The sequence below is a fragment of the Trichogramma pretiosum genome, unplaced genomic scaffold, assembly GCF_000599845.2.
Source record: "Trichogramma pretiosum strain Unisexual culture from Peru unplaced genomic scaffold, Tpre_2.0 scaffold70, whole genome shotgun sequence".
NCBI classification, from domain to species: Eukaryota; Metazoa; Arthropoda; class Insecta; order Hymenoptera; family Trichogrammatidae; genus Trichogramma; species Trichogramma pretiosum.
This window is the reverse complement of record NW_019641132.1, coordinates 329,653-344,870: the sequence shown is the minus strand read 5'-3', so window position 1 is coordinate 344,870 and position 15,218 is coordinate 329,653. Positions and strand designations below refer to the sequence as shown.

Genomic DNA, 15,218 nt, shown 5'->3' with positions numbered 1-15,218 from the left:
ACAGGCGATAAAAGTCGCAATAGGAGAGAAAAGGGTCGAAAAATGAAATAAAAAAAGTTAGAGAGAGAAGGAGCCTGACGACGTGTATGCACACAAAACATATATAATAGTAGGACAAACTGGGCGGCACAGAAAAACAAATCTGCTAAACTCTGGACCGTTAGTATACATAGGTATAACTAAGCTGCGCACATAATGCGCGAGATGAACAATCGACAAGTTTAAATATAGGTATGTAGTGGATTTGCGGCTGCTGCCTCGTGGATCGCTGAATCGTGGATTGTGGAGAGAGAGAGAGAAAAAGAGAGAAGCAAGAAAGGTCGAGGGCGTGCATCGTTGGCGCGCGGCATTCATAAAAGGTCTCTCTCTCTCTCTTTTGCGCTGCTGCTGCTGCTGCTCGGCGCGCCGCGAATAAGAAATGGTCCCAAAAATGATGCTCGTTCTTTCCTTTTTATTCTCTTTCGTTTTTCTGCCTACCTCCTCTTGTATATATACTCTTATGTACTACTCGCGAATAAACGACAACGTCGCACTACGACTCTACGCTCGCCTCGAGCTTCTCCTGCATCAGCAGAGCACGATTCCACGAATAAGTTTGCGCTGTCGTCGTCGTCGTGCTCGAGGAAAAAGGGAGTTGAGTCGGGTTTTAACGGTAACGAGATATATACTCTCTCTCTCTCTCTCTTGTCTCTCTGAGCTGTTGCTTGGCTCGGCAACGGGGGAGGTATGTGTGTGTGTATATATAAGGAGAGTAGGCTGCAATTTAATGCTATATACTCCCTCCCTACTTGCTATATAGCATATAGCGATGTTGCATAGCGTGTCTGGCCGCGTTGGCTCTCGCTCGAGCGAGGCGGACGCTCGAGAATGCGCCCCGGCGCAAACTGGGTCTCTATACGGGCTTTACCTCCTCCTGCAGTCGCTTTATATATATACTTTACTCGTGCGCTGCAGCATCGTGAGCCAAAGTAGCGAGAGTCGCGCGCGTAAAATCGACTTGCACCTACGTAGCTCAGCTCGCTCTCTGTGTCTGTGTGCCTGCAGCAGCAGCAGATATTTCTCTCGCTATATAGTTGCAGCTTGCACACACTCTATACATCTGACGTAGTAGTAGTATGCTATGCGGCGACTCGCGACTGGCGAGAGAGCGCAAAAGAGAGCGAGCCTCGGCCAATCGGCAACTGTGTTGCTGGCGTCACACAGCCGGTCTCTCATCTTTCTCTCTCGTTCCCTCTCGTTCTCTTTCGATCGCAAAGTCGACTACGTCACGGCATCCTCGCCGTCCTTTCCTATATAGCTATACACAGTCACAGTTCGCACACATTGTCCGATGCACACTTATGCGCTATGCGCTGCATACCATTACTTTTTGCGAATATCAACGATGAGCGAGGATGATCCGAATTTTGGCCGAGCTTTCGTGCGTGGATTAAAGGGCTTTTTCGCTGGTCTACAATCTATACATAAGCTATTGCGAAGCTAAAGTTTGGCTGGCGCTGCGGATTTGTATTTATGACGCAATACTCGACGCTCACCCCTGTCCGATGTTACATGTTTATGTACTCGTGTATAAAAGACTATATCTACATAGTTGCAGCACATGTAGATTTTAGTTTGTCATTTGGATTGCACCCCCCCGTACGCGTCGCCCCATTATCGAAGATTCGACCATGCTCAGGAGCTCTTCTGCCAGTCGTGTGCTCGGGACCCGATTATGTTATTCCTTGCACTGCTCGTTACTTGCGATTCGCTTCACACATCGGCTCGTCTAAATACAAATTGCTCCCAACTCGTTTCTCTTATCATTCTTATTGTCGTCTTCAGCTTTCTCAATTTATAAAATTGCAACCGGCTTGATGTGAGCTTTTTTCTTGCTTGGACACTTTGACAATTTGCGCGGCTCTGTGCTGGCAATTATTCTTCTCCCGTGCGAAACAATACAATTTTGTAATATTTTATTAATTCACGGATTGATTCTCGAAGGATTCTGCGCCAGGTGCAGTTTCAAATGGTTCGCATGGAAAATAGCCAAACGCAGCTAAACTGGGCAAAAGGTAACAAAGAGTCGACACACAATAGCCGGATGCGATCCGCTCGAGAGAGAGAAAAAAAGAAAGGCATGGCATATCAGAAACTCCCCCGCACTCGTTATTATTATACGTATACGGCCCTCCCGTCGCCGCGATAAGATTGGCCGATTCAGCAGCAGAGCGAGTACGTCGATGAATCGCGGACTTTCTCCGCGGCTCGCAGCTCGCTCGCTCGTTCGAATTCCGATAAGAGTTGCTCGCCACGAATCCGTGCACTGTATACCGCCAATTGTAATTATTGGCATTTGGCAGTCGGTTGGTCATTCGATCGGCGCATCTGTTTAACACTCGCAAAAGTTCAACAGTCGAGTCGCCCATCTCTGTGTCGGTCGGCGGTTTTGCACCGCCGACAACAATTATGTAATTCGGTCCGTACGATAATTACGACGTGCGTATAATAGCAGCTGGCGATCGCGCTCGGCGACGTAATTGCGATCCGTGCTGCAGGGACACACGTTGGCGCTTACGTAAAATCATCGAGCTGCACAATAGCTGTAATAGCCGCGCGCGCAGTCCCGTCGTCGATAAGCTCGACACATGCAGAAACACACGTATCGAGTACGAGTTTAATTGCAAGCTTGCGTTATTCGAAGCGCATCGCGAGCAGCGAGGATGCCAAGGGGCCGACGCGTCGTTACGTCACGTCAACAATTTTTCGTCATTGATCATACAAGCAGTCTATGGCGCGAGCTATAAAATACAAAGTAACGAATGGCATTCGCGCCGATTTCCGCTGGGCCGTCGAGCGATCGGCAAAGGATGTCGGCCTCGTCCGCCAACGGAATTGCCAATCGAGCCGATGGATATTTTTCTGCGACCTTGAATGAGCGAGCTTTTAGCTCTCGCTCTCTCTTCTGCACACGACTTAGGCCTTATCAGCGCGACTCGTCGGCCGGCTTATCGCTCCTATGTATATATTACAAAGTCGACGGCGTGACTGCACGAGAAGGTTTGGCAAATACGCGAAATAAGCTTGCCCTCTGTGTTGATAGCGCAGATCGTGAATGCTCTCCATTGTGCGTAGACGACTCGAATTCGACGTTCGCAGTCGCGACGGAAACGACTAGAATCGCGCGCACAGCTTCGTAGCAGGAGATGCCGAGAGCGAGGAAAGAAAAAAAACTCCAACTAAAAGCGAATCGCCGAGTAGCGCGAGGCTCGTTATTATGCAACTGGTATAGCACAGCCTAAGTAGTCATTGACCGGCACTGACACCCAGTTGCACCTATCCAATGGCTATTTTCTACTTTTTCCCCCTCGAGCCATCATCGTCGCGATTCAAGCAGTCGAGTCGGCGATTCGCTGCCATATATATCGAGTCTCTGTAGCTATCGGACGGAGCTGCGAAAAATCAACCGCAACGATGACGACGACGACGACGAGTCACGACACTCGCTCGTATTTATAGCCTTTGCGAGTCTCGAGTCTCGAGGGCCGGCTGCGTTTTATAGCGCTGCAGCTCCCAGAGTATAATATCTATAGATATTATATGCAGTCGACTCTCATGGAGGCTGCTTATGACCTCGTGTGTCCATGAACTTGGGCCGATCATCGGCGAGCAAATCACGGCAACTTGGACCGATTGCCAAAGGGCCCGACATTTTCCAACGAGGACAACGTTTACGACGAATTCGTTGTCACGAGTAAACATGACCTATAGCGGCTTACGAATGTGTGTATGTGTGTGTGTGTGTGTGAGGCCTACACAAGTAGCCGATCTCTTTGCTAACAACGTTGAGCTTGAATTACGCGTCGGACGGGAGTATATATATGGGGCAAATTTCCTGAAGTGTCCTAGCGCTCTGCCGCACGGCATTTTTTGGCCGAATCTCTCAATTTCTAACTCGCTGTAAAAGTATCAAAACGCCCCTCAAAAAAATAACTAACTAATGATTTTGACAGGAAATTTCCTCAGCTTTCTGATGGTGAGGTCCGATTTTCCGGAATTTTCCATTTTCCCCTCGGAAAATGCAAGTAAACATTCAAACTCGAATATCTCAAAAAACGCCACTTTTTTTGCATTTTTTATTGTTTCAATCGAAAGATGAGGTCTTTTTACATCGGATATGGTAGTTTTCAGAGTGTATTTTTTATGAAAACTAAGGAAAATACGGGAGGTTTTAGTTAGCGCTCGGCCGCTCAGCGCGATTTCGAGCCTTGCGCGGCTCGCTGTAACTTGTAACTCGCTCTTATGACATTGTGATTTGGCTGGAAAAATTATTAAACATATGGTTTCGATAGGAAATTTTCTCAGCTTTCTTATGGTGTATTTGGATTTTCCGATAATTTTCATTTTCACTAGAAAAAATGGACTTGAATGTCTATTTTCTACTTTTCCTAATGAAAATGAAAATTATCGGAAAATCCAAATACACCATAAGAAAGCTGAGAAAATTTCCTATCGAAACCATATGTTTAATAATTTTTCCAGCCAAATCACAATGTCATAAGAGCGAGTTACAAGTTACAGCGAGCCGCGCAAGGCTGGAAATCGCGTCGAGCGGCCGAGCGCTAACTAAAACCTCCCGTATTTTCCTTAGTTTTCATCAAAAATACACTCTGAAAACTACCATGTCCGATGTAAAAAGACCTCATCTTTCGATTGAAACAATAAAAAACGCAAAAAAAGTGGCGTTTTTCGAGATATTCGAGTTTGAATGTTTACTTGCATTTTCCGAGGGGAAAATGGAAAATTCCGGAAAATCGGACCTCACCATCAGAAAGCTGAGGAAATTTCCTATCAAAATCATTAGTTAGTTATTTTTTTGAGGGGCGTTTTGATACTTTTACAGCGAGTTAGAAATTGAGTGATTCGGCCAAAAAATGCCGTGCGGCAGAGCGCTAGGACACTTCAGGAAATTTGCCCCATATATAGTGTAACCTTATAGCAGTCGTAATTTCGAGCAAACTGTGCCATTTTTTCTTTGGCTCATGTGCACGTTGTTAAGGCTACTACTACGCCAGAAGGAGAAGAAGCTGACGTCGGCTGATATCGGCCTGCTGACGATGCCATAGCAAAACCGTAATACCAAATCGCTCGGCGCGTGTAATGAACGGCGCGACGTTATTCTGAAACTTCCACTCGGCCGCAGCCGATGTTCTGCCATTTTCCGATTCTCTCGTCGAGGCGGAATAATTATTTATCGCCGCAGTCGAGTGCATGTGTATTTTGGGCATGTATCAGTAGCAGTGCTTGCGCCAAGGAAGCGCAAAAGGAAAATTTTCCTCCCGGTCGCGCGCGCGCGCTATCTTCGCTCTCGAGCAGACTCTACAGACGATTCGCGTGTAAGTGTGTATACGTGCAACTTTTGAGATAAGAGCTGCCTGATGTGTATGCACGCGTGTGCATCGAGTCGCGAATGTGCGTCTCGGTCAGAGTTATACGTGGTATAGAGTCGCGCGATCGTCGATTCGCCATCGGCGGCTCGAGCAGTACCTTAAAACCCCGATCGGCTACTGCAGCAATAATTTCTCCAACGGTTATTTTAAAATTCGCCGAATAATAAGTAATCTCGAGAGATAAATGCGAGACGATTATTATTAGCCGAGCTGGTCAAACTTTGGTCAGCGCTGACGCCACATCGTATCATCGACTGACTCGCTGCGATCATCCATCTTACGCACAAACGACCGAATGTCAACAAAAATTGTACGCGCAGTATCTGATAATTTCGCGTTATCTTTCGCTCTTGCGGCTTACGTAAAAATTAGCACGTTTCTTATTTTTTTTTTACTTTTTCAAATTACAAATGCCCCGAGCGTACTAAGTCGAGAGTTGGCCGATTAATCGACTCGCATGCTAGTAAAAAAAAAACGCAAAGATAGTAAATCGCAGTGGGACAGCGAGTAGGGAGCTCGAGAGTTGAACGACGTGGCCATGCTTGACCTTTCGACTGGCAGCTGGGATGAATGGCGCAGCAGTGCCAATCTCCGTTGCTTTTGTCAACGACTCGACGCGCGCTTGACACAATGCCTTGTCACGGGTTAGCTCTGCGCCTCTCCGGGGAGCCAGCTCGACGCTTTTTTCTCTCTCCAAGACTCTCGAGCTTTCAAAAGCTCGTCTAGACCAAACTTTTGGAACGACGCAGGCAAACGCCGTGACAAAACGTGCAGCGACTGCGCCATCAAATTTACAATTTTCGTCCTCGCCGGTCAACTTTAGTGGAGCTAAAAAATTTCGTAGCTGCGGGTAAAGGCGATTGCGAGCCTCGTCCGCTTTTTCTCTCTGTCTCGCGTTGGTCGTTAAATAGTTTGGCGCATCGAAAAGCCATTACGCTCAGAGACTAGGACGAACAACGTCAAGCCCACTCGAGAGCCGCATACGTTTTGGGACTCTCTCTCTCTCTCTCAAGTTGCAGCCGGTGCAAAGGCAAAAAGGATAATGGCTGCTTCATACGTGTAAGCCTATAATAGCCTGAAGTAGCGCGGAAGGTGGCACGTGCAGTCGGCGCAGCTGCAAATAAACCCACACACAGGCACACGCACACGTACGCGATGCCCGTCTAATAATCGATAGCGGCACGAGCGAGAGGGACGTGTGTGCCTCGCGTGTACAGGTGAATTCCTTATTTATATAATATATATATCTGGATCGATGCACCAAGTGCATCTGCGAACCTATGCAGAACTTCCGTTGTCCGTACAATTCTCAAAGAGTATATAATGCGATGCTCGGCAAAAGCTCGGCAAAAGTCCGACGATAAATATTGAAATCAATGATGCACGAGCGAATTCAATGGTCTCGTTTGTTTTTTTTTTTTTTTTTTTTTTTTTCATTCCACTGAAAGGCAGGGCGAGACACGCGTAGAGCAGAGTAGACTAGGGCGGCCGACATCATCATCCCTGTATGCAGCAGCAGCGTAACAAATTCATTTCAATCAAGTCCAAATCTAGGGGATAAGGATCGAAGGAGGTGGTGTTGCTTCACCCTCGCAGTCAGTCAGTGCAAATAAACGAGGCAGTGGTGGCTCGGCACAGCCGAGTGCATCCCCGAGTTATCATTGCCGCCGAGCCATCCCTGAAGTGCGTAACAGGGCCAAAAAGAAATCCAGACATCCCCTTTCGAGCGACTCGGGAGGCAATATGCTGCCGATCATCCCTGAGACAACTACTATCCTAGATCGAAAATCGCCTCGACTCTAGCCGCCGCATTAATAATCGGCGTATCGAGGCCTCTGGGCAGTTTAGGCCTCGGCTCGGGCAGCATCGAGTGGCACACGTCCGCGACGTAGCTCGCTAGATAGGTGCACGTATAGCAGAGCCTCGACCTTGAACCGTAATATCGATTGGGAAGAGCCGCGCCGCCTATAGGTAGTGCAGCGACTAGCTCGCGAGCAGCAAAGACTCACGCGGCCCCAGCTTGACTCGGATGCTCCACATTTCGAGCCACGTCTCGAGTCATCCCTATCCTGGAGGAGGATCATCGACGAGTTCGAGCCCGACGAATTGTATTCATCCTTTACTACGAATAACGATCGATTCGCGAAACTCCGAGCATCCGAGTCGAGCTGGGCGAAAATGCATCGATGAACGGGTGAAAAAATGCAATGGATAAAAAGTTGAACATACGTTGATGGTATAGTATTTGCTGTAAGCTCGGCACAATATTCATCAAAAGTACTACGGGGTGGTGTCGGGGGGTGGTGGAAGCAGAGGGTGGAAAAGCATCTCTAATTAAAGTAGAGTCGATATCGATCGTCTGGCCAAAGTCGAACGTAAACAAAAGGCGAACGTGAGCCGAAAGGGATTCGCGCATATTACATTCTGCAGTGTTATATTACTATGAACTATACGGCGACACGTGCAGCGCGCGTAATATCGCCAGGCAGCAGCAGCACGAGGGATGAATGTAGAGCAAAATTACCACTCGACGCGTGCATAGGGGAAAAAATGAAGCAACACACACACACACATGTATAAAATATAAGCCGGCTGATATATTGCAGCGCTCGAGTGACGTAACGAAAGCGGCGCATCCGATCCCCGCACACGAGTGTAAAAAGTAATTACTTTTTCGGTCGGCTGATTGATTAAAAAATTTTTGCAGCCGAGCTTCGAGTAGGATCAATTTTTCCCGATGCACTCGACAACAAAGGAACGCAACGAATCGGCCCGATATTTCTCGAATGTTTTTATTATTATCGAGAAAAATTCATTTAGCGCGTTTTAGCGAGCGAATGGCGCACGACGCTTTAAAAAGCTTATCTAACTTTTAGCCGAGGTTTCGAGTGTCGCTACAAGTGCCAAGGAATCGAAAATAGTGAAAGATACGATGGGGCGTGTCTCCGAGCGTCGACTCAATGGATCAGTTTTCAAAATTCTGACGCTATCCCTCGTAAGGCGCAAGGCATCTTTTCGTACAGATATGCATGATATATGGGTTCTTATGCACTGGGTCAGGCACGTGGATGAACTTTTGGTCGTTATCTGGCACGAGGGGGCGGCTCTCATCTGCTTGCATGTCAATTACATGTCATCTTAACGACATAGCACTTGAATTTTAGGCTTTCCTTTGCCTTCTATCGCCTCGTAGCGACACAGGTAGCGTAAACACACCGCGAGTTTATCGCCTCGCGCCCCGATAAAAGGAAAAAAGTTCATACACGTGCCTGACCCTTTTTTATATCGTGCAGGAGCCTGTCAGATAGTGCCCATCAAACCAAGATTAACTCTAGAACCTATTACGCTTCGAGCATATTATTAAGAAATCCATTATCGACGCAGTTATACGTCACGAGTACAGAAGTAAACAAGCATACGTCATGGGACCACCACGAAAACAAAATGTCAAAATGTCGAACGCTGGGACGAGAGGGAGCGGGCCGTATTCACGACGAGCCAGTGCGAATCGTCGAGGATGCAGTCGCATCAGCTGGCCCGGATATCCTTTCGATGCTTCCTCGAAAGCGAGAAAGGCCAGTCGTGCGCTGGCAAATTTTTTGCGAATTTTTGCACGTTTTCTGTGTCATTGGGCGCGGGTAGTTTCTTTTTTCCTCACGTCCAAATGCACATCCTTTGATCAGCTTTGCTTCAACTATTCGAGCATTGCCAATTTTACTGCAAAGGAACGCTGATTTTGAAGCTCGAAAATATTTGCAAAGAGACGCGAGGCTTTTCAATAAAAATTCAAGAGCTAAGAGCGCTTACTTTTTTGCGCGTCGTTTTTTCTACGCATTTTTTCCTGGACACGTGCTGGACTGTTACGTTTTTTGCTTTGACTAAAATATGCAAAAAATGCCTCGTAAAAAGTGCGCCGTGGAAAATCCTCACGTTGCTGCATTATTACCTCGGCGTTTTGCAAATTCTCTTGGGTAAAGCCGAAAAATGTGGTAAAATCAATAGCTTGGCCAAGCTCGATGATTCAAGATTTTCGCGAGCTTTTTTCGCGAATCGCTACGACAAAGGCATCGCGGGGCCGCGTTGTCGTCAGTCGTGTGTCGCGTGCTCGACGTCCGCACGAGTAGAGCCCCGGTTTATTTATTCAGTTTGCAGAGCGTGTCCGCTTCGAGGCGCGTAAAAAGTCGATTTCTTTGTGCATAATGCAGCGAGCAGGGGTCGTACAGGTGCTCGTGCAAGTTTGTGTCGGCTGCTCCGTATCCATAAGACGTTTATTGTCACGCAGAGCCGAGACATCAGCTGCGGTCGGCTATAGCTCTCGGCAGGCCTTGCAAAAAGTATATAGTATTTAGTACACGTATCATTTACAAGCATTAAGTACGGCACGCGGGGCAGTTTTAATTGCGCCATCGAACGTTTACCACATATATCGTTTATTCGTTGGGGTTGGTTTCGTCGGAGTTGCGAGAGCTTCCGCTAAATTGATTTCGAGCCCTGCACTTGGCCTCGCTCGCGATTCGTCATCGTCGTCGTCGTTGCTCGTCCATGCGGCAATTCATACAGAGCGCGACTTTTTTCCAAGATGTACTTTGCCTATGTGCGGCTTTCGGGGACGATAAATTCAGCCGAGGCTTTGGCGCGTCGAGTGGCTGCGGGTGTCGACGACGCCACCAGCAGCCGGGGGCCGCACACCACCTCCTCCTTCGACGTACATATAGCCTAACGACCGAAATCGTACATATATATTCGAGTCGCGCACACGAGTAGTTTCGATCGGTGAATTTTTTACCCAAGAGACGCAGGGGGTAGTAATAAAGAAGCCGAACGAGAAAGAAAGGAAAGAAATACGACTCGGCGAGTTTTCCAGTCGATAGGACGGCGACGACGTTTTCGCTTCTCGATGACAAACTCGCTGAAAAAGCTGCGGCATAAATTAAGGAAAGCTCGACTGTTGGCTTTAATCGAGGCCGTACACGGTGCACGATACGAGGCATCATCTGGCGTTGTTTTGACTGCAGCACGTGCACCGCGCCCCCCGCCTTATTATATGTGTACAAGTAAAGCTTTGAGCCAAGAGTTTACACAAGGTATTGTTGCTTGTATTTGGGAAGCCGTCTGCATTAGCCTATAGGTACATAGAGTACACATAAGCTGAGATAAGACAAATTAAGAGCTCGCTTCGTGTTTGTCCAGAGGGTGTGCGCTCGCAAGTGCGATGATTCGCGGATAATCAACGTGCGGGCATTATTATATTTTGGCAGATCATTATTTCATTCTCGGGAAAACGAGGCGGAGCTTGCGCGAGAGAGCGGCCGGGAGCTCGTTTGGCTCGCAAATTCGAGTGGGAACGATTAGCGGGGGTGAGACACGTGTCTCGTAGTCGAGCCTCTAATAGCAGCCTAGATGTAACGACGTTAATGGCCAGCTTAATTGCTTTTCTCGCCACCTGACGAAGACGCGCGTGCGAACAAAAAAAATCATAGCGCCCTTTTGGAGCGAGCTTTCGTTTCACGAGACGGAGAGAAATCCAAGACGCCTCTCGTAACGCAATATATAGGAGCTACAGGAGTGCGAATAGTCATATGCGTGTGCGTAATGTGTATAAACACAAATGCTCTACGTGTCCCGCAGACTCGAGCTATATAAGCAGCGCGCAAAAGTGCACACACACGCGCGCTATTACGTGCCAGCAGCAGCAGCAGCTTTGGCGGTGGCGGCGTCAGCGTACGCATATATATATAGGAACTTCTCCTCCTCTGGATAAATGTGTGTGTGCGGGTTTGCACGCGTTGCTGCTTTTTCTCTTTGGCGCTTCTCTCTCTCTCTCTTTCCGTCTGTGACGTCACGTTGTGTGCAGTTTACGCTCGCCCCGCTTCTGCCTGTCTTTACACATATATAGCATACCCGTTGCGCTGCTCCACAGCAACTTCCCCTCGTTCGCATCTCTCGTCGCCCAACTTATAAGTAAGTGCGTGTGTGTGCGCGTCACGTGCACATGCACACAAAGAAGAGTCGGCCAGATCGGCTATTGGGCTCCAGCTATATAGCCGCGTACATATATAGTTATAGTTATACACAGAGAGTTAAAAAGGAAGCGCGGCAACGTCGCCGAGGCGCAAATTTATACCCGAGCGGCATAATACATACGTATAGACGTTGTTGGGGCGGGCGCGAGTCGGGCGACGTTGCCACGTCTATGCATGCTCCGAGCATAATAGCAGCCGTTACATATAGGACGAGTATCGTATACCGCTCGCGAGTCGCGCCTGTCGCGACTACCTATATGTAGGTATCTGGCCAAATACCTAAATTATTATTATCCTAAAGCACCTCCAGCTGCAGCCAGCTCGCGTTTTATTTTGCAGGAAAAAAATTGTTATCTCGCGGCTCCTCGATCTCCGACTCGTCTATACGCACAACGATAAAACGACCATTGTGTATATAGGATGTCGCGGCGAGCACATGTATGCTCGTCTCTGTTTATTATCCGTGTGCGCGCACAAATAAAGGATACGAGAAGAGTCGCGCGCGGTTTGCTTTTGCACCGCTACGGAGCTTTAAAGCCGCGACTGTAACACGCACAAACAGCTGGGCGCGCATTACGCATCGTACACGCCGCCTGTAGGTATTAGTATTGCATTCACAGAGATTACTGCCGCCTGCCGATGTATATAGCTGCAGAGTCTTATAGCGCGCGCATATAAACTGCGCCTATGGCATATTGATTTTTCCGACGACGACGACGACGACGATGCTTCATTTTGCTCGGCTTCCTTCCTATTTGTGTGTACCTTATACGACTCTTACGCATCTCCGATTATTATTCCATCGCATATAGAGTAGACGCGTGTACCGCTCATAGGCGCACTGGAGCAGCAGAGACTGTTACTCCGATATTACTCTACTCGGCGCACGCGATATTATCCTTACGCTCCGTCGGATGCATTAGCCACGCTATCGATCACGGCCCTGCATCAAATTTATACACGATGTTAAGAGTCGCGTATAGGTCGAGCCGCGGCGAAAGCAAATATACCCCTGCAAATGTATACGCTCGACCTCGGCGAGCAGCATTAAATACATATATACGGCTCGATTTTCGGAGCTCCGTATCTGCCAATTAAAGTCGCGTCCGTTTCTTTTCTTTTTTTTTTTTTTTTGCCCTCGGCTGTAATACGAGCGATGATAACGACGATCGATGTGCACGACTCGAGTTGTGCCATTCATTCATGTATTATTTTATATATAGTATACATACGTGTAGCTGCGCGTGCTTTTATGCGCGCTACATAATAGATACAATGCGTCGACGAGGGAGCGACACATCTCGTTTCCGCTCGTCGGGCCCACGTATACTCTGCCCTTAATGCTCCGCTGCTTTAATACGCTGTATAGACTACAGCAAAAATAAAATAAATAGCTGGCGAGTTTAAAGCCCAAATACTCCGAAAGACTGTTGTAGTAGAGTCCTGTTGAAACGAGATCGTACTTGTCTCTCTCTCTCTATCGCGTATTCCGTTTCTGTTTTGCTATACGTGACTCGCTGAATGGGGCCAGCCCCAATGACCCGTACGACCCTACCCACCTATGTACTCGAGGCCTACTCGAGCGGCTACACTCGACCCATCGACCTAGAGCCGCTAGGCCCCGCCAGGCCCACAAGCAGAGCACAATTTCTATACGCACAAGGGCAATCGTGCTCCAATTGTGTTACAACTGCTCAAACTTCGGATTGAACCTGTCGTGGAATCCAATTAGATGTCTTCGCGACGTAATCTTGGGCAGTCTATCGGACGATATATCGATCGTCGAGCTGGAGAATCGTTTTTCCAGTCGGCCGACAGCTGAGTCAATTTCGCTCAAGGTCGGTGTCGAGCTCGCGTACAACGTATTTAGCTGTGCAAGTTGGGCGCCAAGTTTCGCTCAATTTTTATTCAATTTTTATTCATTCATGGCCCGATGAGTCGATATACGTTACTCGTATGCTAGCGCGAAGGAAAGCAATGCCGTGATAATATATGTACGAGCGTTTGTTATTGCTAATATAGCCGATCGATGACGAGTCGACGCTTGGGTGACGACGACGACGACGACGAAGCCGAGTCAAGCGACGAAGCGAGTCAGTCGGCTACAAAAAACCTTGAAACGGAGCGTCAACGCACTCTATAGACTGGCGCAGAATCGCGAGCCTCATCGAGCGGCGACTCCATATCCCCCTCTCGCTATATACGTATATAATAATACGTCGCGAGCTCGCGAAAAATCTCTATATACGTGTGTAAGTGCGCCTGTCGTGTACAACGACGCGCATATACATTCACTAATGCAGCGGCAGCAGCAACGAGCCAAATCGATCGCCTCCTCGCGGCGCAGCAATACGAGAATGAAATTCCATACGCGAACCGAGAGAGGAGGTACGAAGAGCGACCGAGAGAGGAGGGTGCGATAAGGGGAAAAAACAGCGACTGCCAGAGAGAGAGAAAGAGAGAAAGAGAGGCGGCCATTCTCGGCGCGTCACGTCTGATCCTACCACCCACTCGGCCGCCCGCAACGACCCAAACGCTCCGAGCGCGACTATATAGGTATACGAGCAAGCCAAGCCAAGCCTGTCGAAGAAAATCAATCCGCGAGGATATAAGCCGAGGCAAAAACGCCAGACGCCGTCTACCTATACTGCACATCCAGTATATATACTTGACTCTGCCGCCACCGCAACTCTGCTCCCAATACCAATTCAGTTCGCTCCTAGCACCTATACCATACCGTACTATATCGCGAGGCAGCTTCTCTCGGCCATTTCTCGCGATTCAGCGATCGAGCGCCAATAATCAGCCCAGTCAAATTTGACGCTCAGCTGCGAGATAAACACTTTTATCGTCCCGCCTCCCATCCATTACCATTGCCCATTCAACCTACCCATTTTTTCTTCTTTCGCTCGAATAGCTGCCTCGATAATCTACACTGGCCGATAATACGAGTAAAACATGTCGCCCGTTCTACACGTACACGCGAATCTATTTTCAAACTTTTTTCACGCATTATTATCCAGTGTTTTCTTTGCCGTTTTCACTGAAATTCACTCGGCTGCTTTTCTTTTTCAAAAGCTTTTAGCATTGCAAATGCTCGACTCTACACGCGGTCTTTGACTCAAAAGCCTTGGACTAAAATATTGAACGTACTTTTTTTCACGATTATTCGTTGTTATTTCTTCTTTTTTTTTCTTGCGCTCGCAATTTTCCCGTATTTTGTAATACGTATAGCGACTGTGTCGACTTTTTCCTCGAGTCTATTTGGGATCTCAAAAAGTATAAGACTCGTTGTAAAGTATGAATTATCGCTCGGGGCTTTGTTCGATCCGGTGACTTTTTCGCGCTCAACTTCTAAGGATAAATTATCGAGGAGCTTGTGCTGCGCCGAGCCAAATGATCAACCGATTGGCTTCATTCTTTGTCGCTTGGAAATGTATTCTAGTAAAACCGGTCCTCGCGCGGCCAGCAAAAATTCGATATCCTTTTGCACACACACACAGGTTTGCTCGCGACTTTTATTGTGAATCAACTTTGAGAATTTCACACCATTTTGTTTGTGGTTTCTCGGCAACAAAAAATTAATTAAGTGTCTCACGCTCCTCTGACCAAAAACAACATTTATAAGGCTTAAAAATACCCATGCGATTTCGATTGGAAGTGGCGAAGACAACAAAAAGAAAAAAAAAATCAAAGAAGCTGCTTGAAAATATTATGCGCACTTGAATACGTAGGCTGGGCCTACAATAATTTGGGCCTGATCCGT

General features: G+C 47.8%; 1 protein-coding gene across 2 annotated transcripts in view; it reads right to left on the bottom strand.

The window, feature by feature from the left end:
* The window catches only part of LOC106658390 (serine-rich adhesin for platelets-like), a 58,240-nt gene that overhangs the window by 21,494 nt on the left and 21,528 nt on the right, over positions 1-15,218 (bottom strand). The gene's annotated exons all lie outside the window — the stretch shown is intronic.